Genomic DNA, 21,523 nt, shown 5'->3' with positions numbered 1-21,523 from the left:
CAGCATTACGTTGTGTGTTATTTGCAGCAAAGATGGTGTTTCATACAGAGGAGAATCAGGCCTCAGACTTTTCTCTTGGTAAGAAGTCCAAAATGACAGTCCTTAAAAATGTTAGCCTGGGGCGGGCAAAATCTAACAATTGTCTCCACAGTACCACACCTGTGGATGTGATAGGTTAAATACTCCTGGCCTGTGGTGGTCGATGGTCCACGAGCTTGTGCCCGTAGCAGCAGACAGGCCCCTTTGGGTCCAGCTCTGTCCTTGTCCAGACATGGCTGGGAAGCTCACTCCCCAGTGCAGCCGAGCCTGCACCCCTTCCCTCACCATCCTTCCTGCACACCATTCACCAGATGCCCCCAGACCCTGGGGAGCAGCACCGTTGCCAACCGTGATGATTTCAATGGTGTTTTTCCTTCCTGGAGACCAGGACCTGCCTGAAGTCCATCGATACAGAGCTCCTCCCGTGCGCTCCTGGGCCATTTCCTCCAAGGCCGCACCCTGGGGAGGAGTGAGTCACTAGAGCCATGCAGAGGGGCTGGGGGCAGGGGGCTGGCTTCTAGGGGTGGGGGTTTCTTAATTGTTTTCTTTGGCCCTTCGCTCATGGCTCAGTAAAAGCCAAGTTCTGTTCTGGCCTGGAGCTGTCTAAGCAGAGGCCCGAGCTTGGCAGGCATCTAGTTTTCTCTGGCATCAGAGGTGCTTTCTGCAGTTTTCTGCCCTGAGAGGGCTGCTGCCTTTGGGGAAGACATCCTGTTCATACACCGGACACCAGGAGAGGGCGCCCAAGGAGTCGCCTGTGTGCCCTGGAGACAGCTGTCATCCTGGTGTCCTGTCTGTCACCGCAAGTCCCCAGCCTCTCATCCCTCGGACCCCAACCCTGGGAGCCAGAGATGATGGGCTCTAGTTGAAACTCTGACTTTTAACAAGCGGGGTGGTCTTTGCAAATCACATCTCCTCCAGGAACCCCAGCTTCTCTGTCTGTTAAATGGGGATTAAAAGGAAAAAAAAATGAAAACCACCACTCTGTCTTGCCAACCTCACAGAGCAGGAGCCTGTATGAAGCTCCAGTTAGGCAGACTGGAGACATGGCTTAGAAAGGGCAGGGCAGATACACGGCAGATACTCTGCAGATCAAGCTGCTGGCTATTTTTATTGTTAACATCGTAGCCCTGTGCTTCTCTGGGCAATGCTAGCCTGGGGACAGACAGCCGGTGAGGGGTTGAGAAACCTTTAAAAGGAGAGGTAATGAAAAATATTGAAGTTAAGGTTAATTTTCTTAAGCAATAAAGAAAAATCGGGAGATAAGTACTAGTAGTTAACCAAAAAATATCAGCCACCTTTTTGTCTTCTGCCAATATTATATAAATACTCACTTGACGGAAAAAGAGAATATAGTAAAAATGGTTATTTGTGAAATTAACAGAAAGCAAATCGCTGAACTATTGAATCAAGCCTAACATCATTGGTACTTTACCGTTCAATGTCTTCTCTGCAGAATGAAGGCATTTTCACACACTCCTGGGTCCTTGTCTCGGGTCCTTCTGACCCTGACTCTTATTCAGAGATGGCCTCCAGCTCTGAGGGAGATGGGTCCCCTCTCTTCAGTGTTTCAGGGACTTCCAACTTGAGCGCAGGGATGCCTTACTTCACGGCTTCCTCCTCTGGAGCTCTCCTGCAACATCAAAGAACAGTCAGGGCTGCAGAGTTGAAAATAGTATCAGAACATGTGTTCACGAAGTGGTGACGGGGAGGTGACAGTCTTCAACAAGCTCACCCTCCCATTCCCCACGACTCTTTCAAGCCAGCTTCAGTCTCCTCAGCTTTCCTACATGACCTCCCCTACTGGGCATCTGATGACCAAGTGTCCTGCCCCAAGAAGAGGGAAGAACAGCCATCACAGGGGCACTGGCCTCCAAGCCTTCCAGCCTCATCTGCACCAGCTTCCCCCCTCCCTCCTGTGACAGTGGATGGTGGGTTGCTCGGAGCCTAATTCCAGGGGTTCACGGCCCTGCCCTTGCACTTCTCTCTCTCGGATCTAAATGCATTGTCTCTCCCTTTGTGGAAGAAAACCCTCCCTCAGCTCTTTGCCCTTCTGCTCTCATTCACAGTCAAGCTTGTCAAAAGAAGAGTCTACACACCCTTCCGCGCTCATTCAGTTCACTCCGGGCAGATTTCTGACACTGAACCTGCTCCCTCAGCACTGCCTTGTGGAGATCTCCAAGGACCTCCACGTTGCCAGATCCATTGGGTGCAATTAAACATTCATCGGCCTTGCCCTCCGAGTCCCTAACAGGCCAGTTACCATCTCACTCCTTCGTCAGCCACTCTCTCTTGTTCAGAGACCCTGATCTGCTGGTCATCCTCCTTCGTTGCCCCTCCGGCCACTTCTGTTTCCTTTGCAGGTTTTCCTACCTCCTCCATCTGACCACTAAAGGCTAGAGGTCTTCTGGGCTCTGTGTTGCGTCCTTGTTTTCATTTAAACCCTTTTAGTATAGAACATTTCAAACATACATTAAAAGTAGAAAGAATAGTCTAATGAACCCCTATGTACTCACCCATTTTCAACACTTTCCAAATTATGGCCTAAATATTCATAACATTCATAAATATTCACTCCTCTCCCCTGGTTTATTTTTAGGCAAATTCCACACTTCATATTATTTTATATGTAAACGTTTCAGTATATTTAAAAGACAAGGACCCCTTTAAAAACATAGGCTTGATATCATTAACACACTTAAAGGCTGTGTAACTATAACTGGTTAGTCCTTTTTGGTTCTGTCTCTTTAGAAATCTCATTGACACCATGGGCTTAAATAGCCTCCGTAGGCCAAAGACTCCCAGGCTTAAATCTTCAATCTAGACCTCTCTTTCAGCTCTAAAGTCTCATTTCTAATTCTCTGCTTGACATTTCCACATGCTGGGCTCAGAAGCATCTCAGATTTAACGTGTCCAAAACAGAACTCATGATTTCCACCCTAACCCAGCTCCTGCTCTGGGAGACCCTATATTAGTAAATGGCATCGGTGTCTGCCCAGATGCCCTCATTGTTCTTCACACCTTCTTCACCCTCACGCCCTCCTCCAATCCAACAGCAGGTCCTGTAACTTCTTCCACCCAAATATACTTAAAATATGCTGACAATCCACTTCTTTCTATCTCCACAGCCAAACCAAGCCACCACTCGCTCTTGCCTGCACTCCAAGAGCCTCGTAACGGGTTTGTGTCTCTCACTTGCACCTCTGCTGACACTCAGCTGCACGTGAGCAAGTCTGTGCTGGGCAGTAATATATCAGAATACTTTCCTTCCAGTTAGTAAATAATCTATGCCCTCCCTCTGTCCATCCAGTAAACCAAGCCCGGCCAAGCAAGAGGCCTCAGAGACCTTGCTATAATTTGGGTCTATGTGCTCAAATACTTAAACATTCACATGGTATTGTGATGACCTAAGACTTCAGGTAACTTCCCTCATGAGAGTCAAGGGAAAAATCCAGAGAACTTCTGCTCTCATACTCTTCAACAGCCAAGATAATATATTTTTTTAAAAATGTGAACTTGCCTTTGAGGTGGGGGAGTAGTGACTGGGAGGGGAGATGAGAGGGACTTTTGGGGTGTTGGTAATATTCTGCTCTAGATCTGGGTGGTGGTTACATAAGTATGTTCACTTTGTGAAAATTCAACTGGGCTGGGTTCTTGTAATTTGTGTACTTTTCTATCGGTTATATTTCGATAGAATTTTCTTAAAATATGTCAGACAGAATTTTCCTGTGGTTTTGGCCCAAGAGGGCAGTTGTCTCTTGATCTTACCTTTTCTCTTGCTCACATCTTCTCCAGAGGCTTCTGCAGGGAAGAGGGCTGCTGCCATCCAGGACCGGCCTTGCAGCAGTCATGCCACAGGTCACCACCAGGGGCGCTGTGCCAGACTCCAGTTGTTTGGTGGATAGGGTAGAACAGGCCTCTTTCCCCGTTACTCTCTCCCTTCAGCCTCCACGAGATCAACTCCTCCGGTCTATTCAGGCAACAGTGAATATCTTACCCAGGAGTTAGGAGAGCTTCTGGAATTAATGAGCTCCAGGACTAAGATCTGAGTTCTGGCTAATCTGCACTTCCCCTTGAATCTCACTGCAGGAGACACCTAAAGACTCAGGCCCATAAAATAAAGCCATGAAAAGATGCTCAGTCTCACTGCTAATAAAGGAAAATGCAAATTAAAATCTCAGAGAGACACCGTTTCGTTTTGCTTGGCAAAAACTTAAAGGCTGATAATACCAAGTGTAGGCAACTATGTGGAGAGTTCAAAGTTCTACAGGTGGGAGTATAAATCGGTAGAACCACTTTGGAAAGAAGTTTGGCAACAGTCTGAAGAATTGAAGATGCTCCTGCCCCATGACTCAGGCATCCAACTTCTAAGTCTAGTACTGCAGAGGAGTGTGGGAGCCTCGCTGGTACAAGAATCTTCTTACAAGGTCATTTCTAACATTAAAAGATATAAAACAACCAGAAAATAAAATTTTGAAATTGTGTCCTATTTATATAGAAGTTAAAACAAATGAACTGCAGTTCACATGTATCGACATAGATACAAACAAAGGCAAAATGTTGAGTGGAAAAAACAAGTGCACGAGGAATGTCCAGTGTGATTCCATTGGGACAAAGTTTTAGGACATGAAAATCAGCAACGTAAGATGTGTATGGATGCAGACATGTGTATTAAAAGTATCAAAATGCTCATGGGAATGATAACACCAGTTTCACGATAGTGGTTTCTTCTGGGGAAAGGGGAATGATACGCAGGAAACTTCAGCTCATCTGTTGTTCCATTTCTTAAAAGTGAAAATCTGGAGGAAAGATGGCTCAGCATTAAGTCTGATAAAGCCAGGTAGTAGGTACATTTTTCTTTTCTATCCTTGTCTGTACGTTTGGTATGTTTTCCAATAGAATCGATCAATTAATGAAAAAAGCTACTTAGGCCTCCCCAGGGGAAGAGGGCATGAAGGCTCCCTCCCACTCCAAATGGTTCACCTGTCCCACGGTTGAGCCTTTGCTCCCAGCATCGTCCTCCCTTCTTCCAGGCACTTCGGTGGAAAACTCTAAAGCACAATGTGGAAAATTCTACCCTTCCCCCAGGCCAAGCTTCTCCCCCAGAGTCCTGTCCTCACCACCGCATTATACATCCGAGCCTTTGGTCTGGATAGTGGCCCAACTTCAGCCTGACGTAAGGAAACGTGGTGTTTAGGAGCCAGACTACCTGGGTCTGAGGGCTGCCTCTGCCACTTGACTGAGGGGCCTTGGATGAGTTACTCTGATTCTTTGTGCTGTAGGATGGAGGGAGCACGGCTGGAGGAGAGGGTGACCAGGCGGCTGGCCAGGTGAGCAGGGGCAGCTCAGGGGGCTGGCAACCCTCATCCTATGTGGAAATAGGCTACTTCCCACAGGGTGACCAGATCTTATTTATATGTGGCAACAGGAAATGGCAACCCTCTGTCCACCCACCCCAAACCACGGGGGAGATTGAATTATTTTAGCATCAGTTCTTTCTATTTCAAGTCTAACATGCAAGTAATGGAGTGCTGGCCATCACTGGTTCACTCTCAGAGATTCTTCCTCATTGAACCTGACACCACCATGTCAAAGGCAGAGGTCCCGGCCATGGGATGGAAGAATCCATGGCCCCAGATTGAGTTATGGGCTCTGATAACTCTGTCTTGAAGTTTGAGGAGTTTCACATCTTATAGGAAAGGGGCAGAGTTGGAAAGCCCACCCAGGTCTGATGCCTCCCCAAGCAGTGCTCCCTCCTCTATAGCAGTGCTGTGCCACTCCACAGTCCATTTAGCACGGGGGGCCCTGTAAGAGATGGACTCAGGGGGCAGGGCAGGTTTAAGGGGCCTAATAACAAGAGGTAACCTTAGTAGGGAGAGAGAAGTGCTTTCCTTAGCTCTGAAGGTGTGCAGAGGAGCTGCAAGGTCAAGGCCAACTTCAGAGGCAGGTGGAAAGGTCAGCTCAAGGCCTGGGCTTGGAATGACTTAGGTGGTTCACCTAAGGTGAATCTTGGAAGAAGATGGGTGGGGCATGGAGAATTGTAAAATCACAGAGATGGCTATTGTCTATCCATTTTCCTCTAATAACAGAATCCCCCCTTCCTTTTTTAAGCTAGGCACTTGGCTGCCCAACATAAAAACTACATTTCCCTGTCTCCCTGGCTATGTGAATAAGTTCTAGCCAATGAGATGCAAGCCAAAGTGGAGAAGTGTTCTCATAGAGAAGAGGTATTCCTTTTTCTTCCTTTTTTCTTCTTTTATTCCCTGGAGAGCAGAAGTGTTGGCTGGTGTTGGAGCAGCAATCTTGGGCTTTGAAGTGACCATGTAAGCTGTACTAATGGGACCACATGATAGGTGCCTCCTCCTCACAGCACTGTGGGGTTTCATACCAGCTAGTCCTCCTACCTGTGGACTTTTGTGTGAGATAGAAGTCGTTTCTACTTTGTTTAAATCACGGTTCCTGTGGAGTTTCTGTCACCGAATCCCAAAATTACAAAGAAGACTACTATTTTCAGTTTTTTGATAATTCTTCTGCTTGCCTTTTGTTGCTGGTCTGTCATGGATAGCTTTCCAACCTTTGCTACATTTTCCCTGTTGTAGCAAAGAGAGAACAGAACTCACTCAGGCTCAGGCCCTTGGCAGGCACCAACATCTAAATGTAATCTATTGACATTGTTTTGTTTCTATGGTTTTTATTTTTAGGTTACCATTTAATTAAGGTAAAGGACACTGCTTTTTCATTTACAATAGTGACGTGAGATCACTTTCCTTTTTAAATAATTTACTTAAGCAAAAACAATTGAGTCGATTTAAAAGGTATTAAGTGACTAAGAGCGCAGGTTATATCAGCCACGGCAGAAATCAAGGAGGTAGCTGGAGAATGACTAAAGCTTGGAAAACAAGGGTATAGATTTTGCTGCTTCAGGAAGAATTATGTAAACGCTTCCTCCCCCAGTATTTTTTGGTTTTCATTTTGGATGATTCAAAGTATTCTTGTAATGGGGTTTCCTAATTCCTCAAGACAATAATTTAGTAAACACTCCCACAGACCGTGCATAGTAGTTAAAGAGTCTGAGTGCTGAAGTCAAACTCCCTGGGTTCAGTTCTTGGCTCCTGCAATGACCAGCTGTGTGACCTTGGGCAAATTACTGTAATTCTCTGTGTCCAACATCTCACCTGTAAAATGGAGTTGATGATGTTATTGGGAGGATTAAATGACACATTGTGTGTAGAGTCCTGAGCTGAGTATCTGGCCTACATGAAGATGTGATAAATGGCTGCTGCTGTTATTACTATTATGTCTGACTTGAACACGTCAAGAAATCAGTGTTGAAAACTTTATATTAAGCCCTTGGGAGTTGAATAACTGTCCCGATGCTCAGGAAGGTTTACATTTTAAAGGGAAGGTTTATCTCAGTTTTTCTATTAATGTCCTTTTTCTGTTCTAGGATCCAATTCAAGACACCACGTTGCATTAATCTTCACATTTACCTTAGTTACCTCCAATCTGTAATAGCTCCCTACTCTTTCCTTGCCTTTCATAACCTTGACACTTTTTAGGAGTACTGGTCTGATATTTTGCAGAATATCCTGCAATTTGGACTAGTCTAATGCTTTCTCACAATTAAAGTGATGATCTTGGGGAGGAATACTACCAAGGTGACTTGTCCTCATTACATCATATCAGAGGGTACATGGTGTCAGTGTCTTACTACTGGTAATGTTAACCTTGAGCAGTTGGTTCAGGGGTGCCTGCCAGGTGTCTCCACTATACAGTTAGTATTTTTCTCTTTTTTACTCTATTTGTTAGATGAAGGTCTAAATCCAGCCACACTCACAGAGAGAAAAATTAAAGTCTCCTTCCTGGAGGGAGAAGTATCTAAGAATTTGTGAACATATTCTACCACAGGAACTAATAAATATTTGAGGAAGATATTTTGAAAGTATACTCTGTTTTGTCTTAGACCTTCACCCACAACTTTTAGCATTCTTTGGTGAATCTTGCCTTCAACCATTGTTACTGTGATGTTCTCATGGTGGTTTTCTATTTCCTTCTTTTGTTCTACATTGATTAGTTGGAATTCTTATGAAGGAGGAGTTGTCTCATCCCCCACCCCATTTACTTATTTAGTCAACAATTTATATCAGTATGGAACAATAAATATTTGTTATATTATTTGGGATATAATTCAATACTAATGTATTAGGAACACTTTCACAGTGACTTGTGTCCTTTGGTAAGCCCCCATAATTCTTTTTGAGCACTTCCTTACTTTTTGATACCACAAGATGCTCAAAATTCATCTTTTATTTCCTCTGCCCTAGCCCTGGGATCAACCATTTCTCCAAGGACCCCTGTTCCTTTCATTAGAGAATGGTATTTAGAAACCAAGATCTGGGCACTAGGTGTGCTCATTGCTATGGGAGTGTCATTGTTTCTAAATCCTCTCAATGAATAGAGTTAGGAATATATGTATGTACACTAACTCGTGTGAACCCATCTATTTCTCTCTCTCTCTCTCTCTCTCTCTCTCTCTCTCTCTCTCTCTCTCTCTTTCTCATCATCATAATAAATGAGTTTCTACTGATCTCCAACACTCATCCAATGCAACGGGGGTTCATTCTAGCCTTCCTCTCTTGCTTATTTGTAACTTCTTTCTCCAATAGTGAAAAGCCTGACTCTCAGGATTAATATCAAAAGGGGATGACAGGGAAAAAAAGCAGTAAACGTAAAGGTACATCAATAGGGCTTCCCTCGTGGCGCAGTGGTTGAGAGTCTGCCTGCCGATGCAGGGGACACGGGTTCGTGCCCCCGTCCGGGAGGATCCCACATGCCGCGGAGCGGCTGGGCCCATGAGCCATGGCCGCTGGGCCTGCGCGTCCGGAGCCTGTGCTCCGCAATGGGAGAGGCCACAACAGTGAGAGGCCTGCGTACCGCAAAAAAAAAAAAAAAAAAATCAAAGAAATAATGACTGATATTTTTCTAAATTTAGTGAAAGACATAATTATGTATAGATTCAAGAAACCTAGAGTATAAAAAGTAAGATAAAGGCAAAGAAAATCACATCTAGGTTCATTATAGTCAAAACACTGTAAACTAGACATAAAGAGAATATTTGAAAGCAGCCAGAGAAAAACAGCACATGACATACTGGACAACAATAATTTTAACATTCACCAAGTTCTTAAGAGAAAACATAGAGGCTAGAAAATAGTGGAACAACATCTTTAAAGGGTCAAGAGAAAGAGTTATCAGTTTAGAATTCTATATCTAGTAAATTTATTCTTCAAAAAAGAAGGCCAAGTAAATATTCTTTTACATTGAGTGCAGAACTTCACTGGAAGAAAGGCAAAGCAGGCTGAAAGGAAGTTATACCAGAGGGAAATTTGAACCGCCTGGAAGGAATAAGGAACATTAGCAATGGTAAATATCTGGGTAATATATAGAACTATTTTTTTCCTCTCAATTTCTTTAAAATACATATGACTATTTTAAAAAGAAATTATAATATTTCTTGCAGATACAGGTGTAATACACATGGCAATTACAGCATAAAGAGTACTGTGAGTAGAGCAGTATTAGGGATAAATGGGACACTACAACTGTAAATTTTCTATGAAATGGTACAATATTAACTTGGTGAAATATCAAGGGTGTAGCATAATCCCTAGTGTAACCTTTAAAAAATGATGCAAATAGTGCTAGTTAAAAGGCCAATATGTACATTAAAGAATTCTAAAATATATTTAAATAGTCTAAATTAGGAAGGAGAGGGGAACAGAGGAACAAAAAAAACAAGAAACAGATAACAAATAATAAAATGGTAGACTTAATTCCAATCGTATCGCTAATTTAAATGTTAACAAACTAAGCACTCATAATGGTAATTCTCATTAACATCATTATTAGTTAGACTGCAGAAAAGTGGAGTCATTCTTTGATTTGGCTCATCTTTCAGATTATCATTCAACCCTTGAGCATCCAGGGTTTGGCTTTGAATTATCTGCTGCTTTTGGAAAAACCTTCCTTGTCTCCCTAGCCGGCAGGAGGCCCTGAGGAGAGCATCTCTATGCTCTTTCTGTCTGCCCTGAGTTCCCAGGCCTGAGCTCACCTTGGATGCTTAGAGCACAGTCCTAACCACATGTGGGGCAGTGCAGAATCAGCCCCTGGGAGGGTATAGTGATTACTGAATCCATCCTGACAAATGCCTCAGTTTTCCTTAATAGAAATCTCTTATCTGAGATTAGTTTTTAAACAGATTTTAAGTATATATATATGTATTTAAATACTGTGCAGAAAGATTTACAGTGAAAAGTCAGCCTCCCTCCTATCCTGGATCCTTGAATCAATCAGCATGAAGTTTTTATGTGCTCAGCCTGAACTGCCTCTTGAGGGACTGGTGGAGGTTGTGGGTACTGACAGAGACACCAGCAGTAGGAGCAGTTGGATTTTACATTCTTCTCTGTTCAAGCAGATGTCTGCCTCATGTTCTTTTTTTAGCATTTGAAACCAACTTCCTGGAATCTATGTCCTCACCATGGGCAAGGAACAGTATTCCAGAAAGCTTGTTTTTATGGAGGAAAATCCAGCTAAGCATGGTGGGCTGGTCCTTCCAGCTTTATAAGATACAGAATTTGAGGAGAATACAGATTAAGAGGAAAGTCCTTCATAACTGAGAGTTTAAGGGGTGGGGGAGGGGAAGTAGACCTAGAAATAATCTCTGCTGGTTAAATTTGGGAATTTGGAAAACATAAAAGCCATTAGTAAAACCCTATTTGATATTCAAATGGCTTGGGATTGTTTCTCTTCAAAGAACAGGAAGTAGAGTGGAAAAGTGAAAAGGTTGTGGGCTGTGGAATCTGATAGAATTTGTTTCATCCTCATTCTGCCACTAATAGCTTTGGAAAGTTCCTAAACCTCTCTAAGTTTACGTTTTGCCAAATGATCCTGGTACATGGTAAATGTTCAATAAATCCAGTTTTCCTACACAGCCCTCCCCTCTCCCTGTATTTTGGTGTTTTCTAGTTATCTAACACTGCATAACAAGCCATCCCAAGGCTTAGTGTATTAAAATAACAAGACATTAATTTTGCTCAGTGAGAAAGGCTTTTCTGATACGGCTCCTGGTATTCTCTCCCCTGTGTAATCCTCTCCCCTTATGTGGCTGGTCCTAGTGACTTGCTTCTCATAAACAGAATATGGCAAGAGTGATGGGCTGTCGCTTGTGTGATTAGGTGGTAAGACGGTGATTTCCGTCTTGCTCTGTTTTCACTAGGTTGCCTTCTTGGCCTGAGTGAAGTAAGCCACCATGTGACGTGAGGCCCACATGACAAGGAACTGAAGGCGATCATTCAACAGGCTTTAAGGAACCGAGTCTTGCCAGCAACCCTGTGAATGAGGTTGGATGCAGAGACTCCCCAGTGGCACCTGGAGATGATTAAAGTCTCAGCCGACACCTTGATTACAGCTCTTGAGAGACTGACACAGAGAACCCAGTCAAGCCATGCCCAAACTCCTGATCTACAGACGCTGTGGGAAAATAAATGCTTCAAGCCACAAAGTTACGGGGTAATTTGTTATGCAGTAATAGATCACTAATACATCAGGAGTCTGCAATTTGAGGAGGACTTGGTGGGGATAGCTCGTCCCTCCTCTGCTTGTCATCTGGCTGGGTGTGGAAGCTGGGAACCGAAATCAGGTGAAGGCTCCCTCCTCCCTCCCTCCCCCCTTTACTTGTGTAGCAATCCATGCTGGCTGTGGGCTGAGACCTCAGTTCGTTGTTGGCTGAAACACGCATGTGGCCTCTCCGTGAGGCCTGGGCTTCCTCATAACGGGAGGCTGGGTTCCAAGGGAGAGAGAGAGAGAGAGATGGAAGCCTTCTCACCTTTTCTAACCCTAGCATCAGGAATCCAACAGCATTACTTCCTCTGGATTCAGTTCCTTAGAAGAAAGATTCTGAGGCTAAGCAATATTCAAAGGGAGGGAATCAGACTCTGTCTCTTGTCAGAGGATTGTCCAAGAATTTGGACGAGCGTGCGGGGTCAGAACTATCGCTGTAGCCATTTTTGGAAAATGCAAACTTCCACCCTTGGGGAACTCGTTCTTCCTGTTTTTGTCAGGTCTCCCCTCTGTCGTTATTTGCCTTACTCTAGTCGGTCCGCTTTAGAGTATAGTGTAGCTGGGTAAGAGATTTCAGAAAAGTCTGTTTCCTAAACTGTTCCACTTCCCAGGGAATCAACTTGGCCAGAGGCTCTCTCTGCCTTAGGGAGCTCACCCCGACCCCACCCCCTGCTTTTTTTTTTTCCTTTGAAGACAGACTATGTGATGTGCAAAAATATACTTAGGTAACTCATAACTGTGACCAGGGGAAAGCTGTGAAGTTCACTGGCTCAGTGGAAAGCCACTAGCTCGGTGACTTACAGGATCTCTGCATGAGCAAATCTGCAGAGGCAGCACTTCTGAGAATTTTCTGGATTCTTGAGGAGAGAGAAATGAAGTGGGGGCGGAGCTAAGAGAGGGAGGAGAAAGAGAAAAAGAGAGGGAGAAGATCAGAGATAAGAGACATAAATCCAGAAAGATGAGTGGGATAAAAGTACGGAAAGAGGAAAGGAATGGAAAGCATGAAATGTAAGAAAGCAACGACCCAATCCTACCCAGAATAAGCAAGTGAGGATTAATGCTGTTTTTAAAAAACAGATTTAGTGAGATATAATTTACATACCACACCATTCACTTGTTTAAGTTCAATGTTTTTTAGTATGTTCACAGTTGTGCAACTATCACCACAGTCAATTTTAGAATATTTTCATCATCCCCAAAAGAAATCTTGTACCCTTTAGCTGTCACCCTCCGTCCTTCTCCACCCTCTCAGCCGTAGGCTGCCACTAACCTACTTTCTATTTCTATAGATTTGCCTGTTCTAGATACTTCATATAAGTGAAATCATACAATATGTGGTCTTTTGTGACTGGCTTCTTTCACTTAGCATAATGATTTCACAATTCGTTCACATTGTAGCATGTATCAATCCTTCATTCCTTTTTATGGCTGAATAATGTTTCATTGTATCGATATACCACATTTTACTTAGCCATTCATCAGTTGATGGGCATTTGGGTTGCTTCTATTTTTTGGCTATTATGAATACGCTGATATAAACCTTCATATACATTTTTTTATGCTTTCATTTCTCTTGGATCTATAACTAAGAGTAGAATGGCTGGGTCATATGGTAACTCTATATTTAACATTTTGAGAAGCTGATAAATTGTTTTCCAGAGCGACTGCACCATTTTACATTCCAACCAGCAATGTATGAAGGCTCCAGCTTGTTCACACCTTTTTTTTTTTTTTTTTTTTTTTTTTGTGATACATGGGCCTCTCACTGTTGTGGCCTCTCCCATTGCGGAGCACAGGCTCCAGATGCGCCGGCTCAGCGGCCGTGGCTCACGGGCCCAGCCGCTCCACGGCATGTGGGATCTTCCTGGACCAGGGCACGAACCCGTGTCCCCTGCATCAGCAGGCGGACTCTCAACCACTGCACCACCACGGAAGCCCTTGTTCACATCTTTGACGCATCCTCTGTCTTTTTGATTCTAGCCGTCCTTGTGGGTGTGAAGTGATATTTCATTTTGGTTTTTATTTGCATTTCCCTGATGGCTGATGATGTTGAGCATCTTTTCATGTGCTTATTGGCTGTTTATAAATCTTTGAAGAAATGTCTATTCAGATCTTTGCTCACTTTTTATTTGGATTATTTGTCTTTTAATTGTTGAGTTGTAAGTGTTCTCTATATATTCGGGACACAAGTTTCTTATCAGATATACAATTTGCAAATATTTTCTCCTATCCTGTGAGTTGCTTTTTCCATTTTCTCAATGGTCTTGTTTGCATCACAAAGTAATTTTCATGAACTCTATTTAATCGTTTTTTTCTTTTGTTACTTGTGCTTTTTTTCTTTTGTTACTTGTCATATCTAAGAAGGTTTTGTTCAGCCCAAGGCCCCAAGACCATGACGATTTATTCCTATTTTTTTTTAAAGAGGTTTATTGTTTTGCTCTTACATTTAAGTGATCCATTTTGAGTGAATTTTTGTGTATGTGTAAAGAAGGGATTTAACTTCATTCTTTTGCTTGTGGTAATACATAACACTATTTTTTTTTAATGATAAAACTTATAAATCCACTTTTTATATACTGCTTTCCTGGACCAAGCAAGAGAAACTGGTATCTGCTTGCCCCTAAGTTCAACCTTATTTTAAACATGAGATTTCTATGACCACTGCTACTTCTTTACTCTCTACTTGTGTGTAATGTGAATATGGGTACATTTCTAAGATAAGTAATTGTGGAGAAGGGTCTTAGTTATTCCATTTGTTTTTTAAAAAGGATTGCACTAGGATAGTGATTCTCAACCCCGGCTACTCATCAGAAATTAGAATCTAGGAGCTTTTCAAAGTCCCCATGACATAGTCCTGTGCTCAGATCTCCTGATTTACCCCCGGTCTGGGATAGGGTTTGAGCACACGTGTTTTTACGAGTGTCTCAGGTGATTCAGTTGTGCAGCTGGGATCATAAACCCTGCCCTAGATGAACTCTTTGGGGTTCTTCAGGACTGTTATTCTGTGGGTCTGTGGTGGTTCTGAATAGCAGAAACCTGACAGAATATGGTTCTCCTAACCATATTCAACCATAGCTGTTGCCAGCTACCCACACTGGGGACCACTCCATGAGTAGCTGGTGTCTCTCCGGGGTTTGACAGGGCAGATATCTGTCCATCTCTTCCAAGAGCAGGTGGTAGTGTTTCTACCTGGTCCCTAATGCCGATAATACCCTGAGGGTACCTCTGACACAGTGCAGACTGATGACCACTGTTCATGGGGCTGCTGCTCCAGCCAATGTCACATTTGCTGTTCCTTCTGCCTGAAAGCTCTGTCCTTCCCCTTTTCTCCACCTGCTTCCTCCTACTCTCCCCCACTGAGCTTAAACATCACTTCCTCAAAGAAGCCTTTTTCCTCCCCTTTCCTTTGGATCACCTTTATATATTCCCAGAATACCATATTCCTTGGCCTCTCTGTCCCAGCTGTGATTAATTATGGATATAATTATTTTCTGGAGTGTCTTTCTCACTATGTTTTTTTTTTTTTTTTTTTTTTTTTTTGCGGTACGCGGGCCTCTCACTGTTGTGGCCTCTCCCGTTGCGGAGCACAGGCTCTGGACGCGCAGGCTCAGCGGCCATGGCTCATGGGCCCAGCCGCTTCACAGCATGTGGGATCTTCCCGCACCGGGGCACGAACCCGTGTCCCCTGCATCGGCAGGTGGACTCTCAACCACTGCGCCACTAGGGAAGCCCTCTCACTATGTTTTAAGACAGGGTCCATGTCTGTAGACAGTGGCCTTTGGTACGCTCAGAGCCCAGAACAGTGTCTGCCACATAGCTGCCACCCAGTAAACAGCTGCAGAATAAACAAATGATCCTGGGATGTCAAGAAAAGTCTTAACTCTGTTCAGCTTCCTCTTTATAAGAAGACAGAGCTGTGTACAATCATTTGGAAAGGGTTTCTGTCAAGAAGACTTAACATGGCCACCATTCAGATGTTTCGTGAGAATCTTTGCTTATCTTGGGAATGGGTTCATCAAGAACTCCTCATTCCCTGGCTGTGCAAGGTCGAGGCAGCATCACGCTTTGACTCTGGGAAAGTGACAGTCGCTCCCATTTAAGTTTATTAGATGAATTGCCGTTTATGAGTTTGACATGCATCCTCTCAATCCACTGGATATTCTGATTGATGAATGCCCTTGCCAAGTGCTCTATGATTCCTTGAATTCAATCATGAATTCAGTAGGCAGGGCACCATCTGACTTGTACCTTCATTGCCTCTGAAAAATGAGAGGTTGGACTAGGTCTCCAAGGGCCCACGCTGGACACCAGTCACTTTGCCGTCTGCTCCGAATTACTTCTCAACGCCATCCACGAAGTTGTGTTAGGACTTATTGTCTCATCCCAATCGCAGCTACCGATAGGCCCAGTGGTGAGCACTTTGACTCAGCTTGGACCCAACGGTTCCTCCCCTCAGCTGATAAACTGAGGCGTGTGGGAACCTGAGAGGGAGTTGGGAACAAAGATCGAGCCCTAAGAAGCTCTTTGCCAGAACAGATGAGGCATGACGTTTCCCTTTGCCTCGCTGTGTGTCTTGTGCTGTGAACGGTGCCTTGAGTGGTGCCTGGCACGTGGTGGATGCACATGAGAAACTTACAGCGTGAATGTGAGATGGGTGTGCTCCCGTCTCCTCCAGTGTAGTGGTGCCAGACACGTGTTTGTGAGGGGTATTGGTGGCTGGGGGAGGGGGTAGAATGGAAGATGTGGACAGAAATTAAGTCAAGGTTCTATGGTGGGAAGATGCCCATGGGTGGCTGGTGATGTGGAAAATGTTCTATGTCCTGTCTTGTTGCTTCCAGGTGCCCTCAGCCCCTCACTCGTGGACCTCGTGTATTCTGGCCTCTGTGCCATCATTCTGTAGTCTCACTCACCATCCTCTAAGGACCTTATTTCCTCAAGTCCTGCTCGCACTGGGATGGCTCACTGACACCCCAGCGGGAAGGGATCCTTCCCTCAGCACGGCTCACACTGCATTTCTTTACTAGCATCTGGCTTCCCTGTTCAGCTGGGAGCTCTTGAAGGACAGGACAGGGTCCCTGACACACGGCAGCACTGAGGGCCTGCTTGCTCGTGAGCTGACTCCTGGACCAGGTTACCTGCCATAGAAGGTGCTAAGGAGAAGGAGGGTAGGTGACTGGGACCTCTGTTTCTACTGGTCTTCCTTCACTTGTGTCATCTATCATGCTCTAGTGTTTAGTTTTTGTTTTGCTTTTCCCCTTCTCCTAGACTCTTTGTCGGTTTACGTTTCTTTAGGGATAAACCAGCCAACCTGGGGTGGTGGTGTGTCTCCGAGGACTTGATGCATTTAGGGACTGTTCTCTTAGTGCGCCACCTCCTGGGGACCTCAGGATACCAGAAAGGGGGAGTCTCTCCCATGTCCTAAGCTCTGCCTCGTCTCCTCCCTCCCTCTCCAATCACTGCACCCCCCTGCCCCGCATATCTGTGCCCTAATATGCAGGTGGTAATGAGGCCATGATTTCTCTTGGGAAAAGGAGCATCAGTTATTGATTAAAAAAAAAAAATTCATGCCTGGGGCTCATGGACAACCAATTAGTCCATAATTCCTCAAACCACAAAGTCCCTTCTCATTTTTATAAGCCCCTCCCTTCAAATAGGCTAAGCTTTGGTGATTTTCTTTTCAGGCTCCATTGGTGGAGCAGTTTACCCAGGTCTCACCAGGATAAACGTGGGCATGGGTCTGATCACAGGAAGAGGGGGCTGTGGGACTCATTTATCACCTAGATCATGAGGGAGGTGGCCGAGATTGGGGCAGGAATCCTAGGCTGAGTTACAAGAAATTCTACTAGATCCATGGATGTGTTCAGGGTGGGGTGCGGTCCAAGGGTGTTCTGAAGCTGTATGACAATACTGAGTATATGTGCTGGGGCATTTTCCTGGGGATTGGTCAGTGGTTTTCATCAGTTTCTTTAAGAGGTCTGTGGCCCCTAAGAAGTTAAGAAGCCTAGCCTGGATTCTCTCTCTTGAGGTCCCTTCTGCTTTAGGCTTCTGCACTTTTGAAATAAGAAGCTGTCTCAGGAGCCCCAGGAGGGGAGATAAAGGCGGTGTCTGATTTCCTGGGGCCACCTGGTGGTGCTGGGGTGCATAGCATCCTTTGGGCAATAGGAGAAAGCCTGGGCCGCCTTCCTGCTGGACAAGTCCTAGGGAAGGGTTCAGAAGGAGGTTTTGGAATCTGGGTGCAGCTGCCTTCTCCCTCCAAGGAATGAGAACAGCGCTGGCCCAAAGCTGGAAGGGAAGGACTGGGTGGCCGGATCACCTCCTCTCCACCCACTCTGCACTCAGCTTCCTCCGAGCCCCCTTGGGAGACATCTTGGGAGTCCAGAGTCGGGAACCGAGTGAGCCTGGGACTGGTCTGGGTGGAGGGTATGCCAAGAGTGGCCTTGGGTGGGAAGGGAGGAGCTTCCGGCTTAAGTGGGGAATAGAAGGGCTGAGGAACCCTGGCCAGGCTTGAGAATAAAGGCTGAGCTTTGCGTCTTTCAGTGAACTTCACTTGAACCAACTCTTTCACTCCACTCTATCCTGAGAGGCAGGCACTGTTTATATCCACTCCACAGGCGAGGAAACTGAGGCCCAGAGGATGACATGATTTGCCAAAGACCACACAGACAGCTGTGGAGCTAGTCTCCCCACTGGCAACTAGCACCTCTGCTTTCTCAGCCTCCCTGTGGCCCAGCTTAGCAGCCCGGCTGTCCTTCCTCAGCCTGGAAGCTGGCTGCTTTAGGACAATCCAAAGCAGGGCATAATCCTCTGTGTGGTAGGACAACCCTACAACACAGTATAAAACAACAGGGTTTACCACCCCAGGTTGAATATACAACAGGAGCCAGGAGAGGCTTCATCCTTGGGTGGCAGATCCATGAAATGTCGCTGAAGCTAAGTCAGGTCGAAGCTGGGAGGAAGGCTTCACAGAGCCCTCTGCCTCCTCAACTTAGAGGTCACTTCCTTTGGCCGGGGTCCCTGATCTCCGCTGAGTCCAGAAAACTTCTTCCATCTTCTCTTCTCATGCACAGAGCTCACATCATCATTGCATTGGACATTCTCTATTGCACTTGCCCTTTTGCTTGTCTGCAGCCCTTTCAGGCTCTCAGCATCTGAGGCTGGGACCGTGTTGGTCCTGTGATACTATGATACCATGTTGGTATCCCTAGCCATTAGTCCATGGTCTGGCACACGGGAGGTGTTACCAAAAAAATGTATTAAATGAGGAAGTGACTCAATCATATAGTATCACATAAGACTGTGGGGAAGTTTCTTACCTGGACAAAAATTCTGAGATGACCACACTGGAGCTGACATCTGTTAGGGTCACTGAAATGGCAAAAAGGAGCAAGGTCTTGGTTTTGCCTTAAGTCCCTGGCATGAGTAGGTCTCCTGGCTGCAACGGTCATTAGCAGTTCTGTGCCTTTGTCAGGCTGTGTCAGTAGAGACTTGACCTTGTAGGATGCTACAAGTTGATGTCAGTGACGTTCATGGCAATCCCAGGGGAAGGCCTCTCTTCTCATGGTGCCATTGCTGTACCTTTTCTTTGGATCAAGAAAACAGTAAGCTATCAGGTTTTCAGTACATTTTATTTAATTATTATTATTATTTTTTGCGGTACGCGGGCCTCTCACTGTTGTGGCCTCTCCCGTTGCGGAGCACAGGCTCCGGACGCACACGCTCAGCGGCCATGGCTCACGGGCCCAACCGCTCCGCGGCATGTGGGATCTTCCGGACCGGGGCACGAACCCGTGTCGCCTGCATCGGCAGGCAGACTCTCAACCACTGCACCACCAGGGAAGCCCTATTATTATTTTTTTAAATATGGAACGCTTCACGAATTTGTGTGTCATCCTTGCCCAGGGGCCATGCTAATCTTCTCTGTATCGTTCCAATTTTAGTATATGTGCTGCTGAAGCGAGCAAAGTAAATTTTAAATAGTTATTGGATTTTAAATTCATTTGGAAGAATACACATATGAACATATAAAAGATATAAAAAAATAAAATGAATATATGTCTACCGTGCAGTAAGGTTAAGAAATTGTTTTTACATATTGCACTTATTATTTTATTCAAAATATTATCAAATTTCCATTGTAATAACTTTGAAACTTCCTGTGCATTCCTTCCAAATTCCTTTCCCATCTCCAGGGAAAATTTTAGGGTTATAGTTTCCTTTTTTCCTTTATAATTTATCACATATGTATGTATCAGAAATAATATATTATTTAGTTTCGAATGTTTTTGAAATTTATTTAAGTGGAATCATATTGCACACATTCTTTTATGACTTGATTTTTTTTTTTCACTCAACATTTTTGTAACTTTTGTCCGTGTTGGTAAATGCAGCTGCGGTATACTCGTGTGCACTGTTGGATTATATTCCATTTTATGACCAAATCACAATATATTCATCCATTTTCTTCTGAATAATAGTTTGATGGTATATATATTTTTCATCCTTTTACTTTCAGCCTTTGTCTTTATGTTTTAGGAATGTCTCGTAGATAGCTTATAGCTAGATTATTTTAAAATTCAGTTATATGAACTTTTTTTTTTTTTTAAAGAAGATGTTGGGGGTAGGAGTTTAGTAATTTATTTTTGCTGTGTTGGGTCTTCGTTTCTGTGCGAGGGCTTTCTCTAGTTGTGGCAAGCGGGGGCCACTCTTCATCACGGTGCTTGGGCCTCTCATTGTCGCGGCCTCTCTTGTTGCAGAGCACAGGCTCCAGACGCGCAGGCTCAGTAGTTGTGGCTCACGGGCCTAGTTGCTCCGCGGCATGTGGGATCCTCCCAGACCAGGGCTCGAACCCGTGTCCCCTGCCTTAGCAGGCAGATTCTCAACCACTGCACCACCACGGAAGCCCCTATATGAACATTTAAAACTGGTAAGTTAATTAATCCAGTTATGTTTGTTCTGATTACTGATAAATGTAGATTTATTTATATTATCTTATTTTGCATTTTCAATTCCCCAATTTTCTTCATTTCTTTTTTCATCTTTCTTGTGTACTGAGGACTCCCCTGCCTCCCACCAATATTTTGGAGTTAAAAATCTTAGTTCTAGCATTCTAGTGGTTGCCCTAGAAACCTTGATAAGTGTACTTAATCTAATAAAATTAAAAGCTAATCGGTATCTTTACTCTCCTGTTCAAGGCCCATAGATTTAACCCCACTCACTTCCTGTCCGACTTACTGTGGCAGACACATCCCAATGATCCATATTCTTGTATAATCCTCTCTTCTAGAGTATGAGTGGGACCTGTGACTTGCTTCTAATCCAAAGAATATGGCAAAGATGATGGCATGTCACTTCCATGAGTATGTTTCTTTATATAGGACTCTGTCCTAGCAGACTGAAGAGAAAGAGCTTCCTGCCAGTCTTGAAGAAGCAAAAAATCATGTGTGTTCACATCTACAGATAGGGCCGTGTGGCAGGGAATGGTGGGAAAACTCTAAATGCTGAGAGACAGCAGGAAAATGGGAACCTCATTTCTACAACTTTGAGGAGGTGAATTCTGTTGACAACCCGAAGGAGCCCAGAAGTCCATTTTTCCCAGTCGAGCATATGATGAGGCTGTCTTCTCTGACACCTGGACTGCAGTCTTGTGAGACCCTGATCATAGGACCCAGTTACATGCCTGGATTCCTGACCCCTGGAAATTGTGAAATAATGAATGGGTGCTAAGTTGCTATGTTTGTGGTAATTTGTTACACTATACAGAAATAGAAAACCAATACATATATGTATAATAATTTTTCCAATGTTTTACTTAAATTTGCTGGTAAAGCCACTTGAACCTGTTATTTCCTTTGTGTAAAAGTTCTAAATT

At 44.5% G+C, this 21,523-nt stretch overlaps 1 non-coding gene across 1 annotated transcript; it reads right to left on the bottom strand.

Annotated features, from left to right (window-relative positions):
• Positions 1-19,509: 19,509 nt before the first annotated feature.
• Positions 19,510-19,616, bottom strand: LOC112407508 (U6 spliceosomal RNA). The gene has a single exon (XR_003004765.1). It is a non-coding gene; the product is annotated as a U6 spliceosomal RNA (small nuclear RNA).
• Between the last annotated feature and the right edge of the window lie 1,907 nt (positions 19,617-21,523).

Source organism: Neophocaena asiaeorientalis, unplaced genomic scaffold (assembly GCF_003031525.2).
Source record: "Neophocaena asiaeorientalis asiaeorientalis breed wild unplaced genomic scaffold, Neophocaena_asiaeorientalis_V1.1 scaffold133, whole genome shotgun sequence".
Taxonomy (NCBI): domain Eukaryota; kingdom Metazoa; phylum Chordata; class Mammalia; order Artiodactyla; family Phocoenidae; genus Neophocaena; species Neophocaena asiaeorientalis.
Note: the sequence above shows the minus strand (reverse complement) of the source record. Positions and strands in the feature narration are given on the sequence as shown.